Here is a 1,690-nt window from a genome sequence, read left to right as displayed (position 1 = left end):
TCTCACTCAAAAAATGTACATACTTTAAATATATCCAAATCATATTTGTGTACTTTAGCGTACTGAAGGAAGCAATACAAGTCACTATACTATCTTTTTTCTTTCTCTCTTTCTTTTTTTTTCAGGTACTGAAGATTGAACCTAGGTCCTTGGTCATGCGAGGCAAGTGTCTGGCCCCTGAGCTACATCCCCAGCCACTGTAGCAGCATCTTGAAGATGATGTACCCTAACTATGTCACTAAGACATCATTGAGCCAGGCGCAGTGGTGCACGCCTGTAACCCCAGCAGCTCAGAGGGCTGAGGCAGGAGGATGGCAAGTTCAAAGCCAGCCTCAGCAACTCAGTGATGCCCTAAGCAACTCAGCAAAACCCTGTCTCTAAATAAATTACAAAAAAGGGCTGGGAATGTGACTCGAAGATAAGGTGCCTCTGAGTTAAATCCCCGGTACAAAAAAAAAAAAAAAAAAAGACATCATTGAAAGTTTACATAAATATTGAAAACATTTGAAAAGTTGTTATAGCTCAAGATTATAATTAGCATTTATGAATAAAATAGAGCACCAATAAGATGCTAACTGGCATAAATAAAATTTGAAATATACATAGAATGATCTTAATTTCTATCTCTTTTCCAGGGAAACTTTTCAAAAGATACTTAAAGAAATTTTCCAAGTTACATTGTACAATTATTTGGGAAGCTTTTAAACATTCCATATATTTGATTACTTCTCCAATTACTTCTCCAATTCCTAGACAAGCTAGGAAGTGCTGGGAGGTCCAAGATAAAGGCATTAGTAAATTTGGTGTCTGGTAAGTCCTTTCCCCATCATCAGTGGCTTGTTGCACCCTCACAGGGTGTAAGCAGTCAATACAGCTTACTTCAACCTATCTTATACATGCATTAATCCCATGAGGATTAATCCCATGCCATCATGAATTAATCATTTCCCAAAGCCCCACCTTAACACTACTATATTGCTCTTCCAGGAATGGTGTTTGGAGGCACACAGAATGGTTCAGCATTTGACATACTGTCATAGGCTTTCCTATAACACAGCCTCTAAAAAAACTAGGCTGTCTCAAACCCCTGGCAATAGAATTGTTTACCTTTATACAAAGAAGGTTGGGAAAGCACCAAAATCTGCGTGTGGTATGTGCCCAGGCAGACTTAAAGGGGTTCATGTTGTGAGACCTAAAGTTCTTATGAGATTATGTAAAACAACAACAACAAAAAAAAAAAAAAAAAAAACAGGTCATCAGGACCTATGGTGGTTTCATGTGTGCTAAATGTGTTTGTAACAGGATCAAGCGTGCTTTCCTTATTGAGGAACAGAAAATCGTGAAAGTGTTGGAGGCACAAGCACAGAGTCAGACAGCTAAATAAAAAAAAAAATGAAGCTTCTTTGAGTAATAAAAAGTCAAATGGAAACAAAAAGGTTATAATGTAATGAATTATTGAGGAGAGAGTCTCAACATTAAGACATCAGCTTAATATATGTATATATTATATCCATACACATTCCTCTGTGATAACTATTCAGAATTCAGAATGGACCCTTAAACATTCTTCATGTTTACTATAAACTGGATCTATGTAATTAAAGTAAGAACAAGATACTTTTGCTGAAAGACTTAATAGTTCACCAAATTGAATGCATAGAAAGAACTGTGGCAATTTCCCATTTTAGTT

General features: G+C 36.6%; 1 pseudogene; it reads left to right on the top strand.

The window, feature by feature from the left end:
- Nucleotides 1-1,011: 1,011 nt before the first annotated feature.
- On the top strand, nucleotides 1,012-1,384 carry LOC124106213 (large ribosomal subunit protein eL34-like; annotated as a pseudogene).
- Nucleotides 1,385-1,690: the final 306 nt, after the last annotated feature.

The sequence above is a fragment of the Marmota monax genome, unplaced genomic scaffold (assembly GCF_021218885.2).
Source record: "Marmota monax isolate L192 unplaced genomic scaffold, Marmota_monax_Labrador192_F-V1.1 WCK01_AAM20220418_F8-fsc00034, whole genome shotgun sequence".
NCBI lineage: Eukaryota > Metazoa > Chordata > Mammalia > Rodentia > Sciuridae > Marmota > Marmota monax.
Note: the sequence above shows the minus strand (reverse complement) of the source record. Positions and strands in the feature narration are given on the sequence as shown.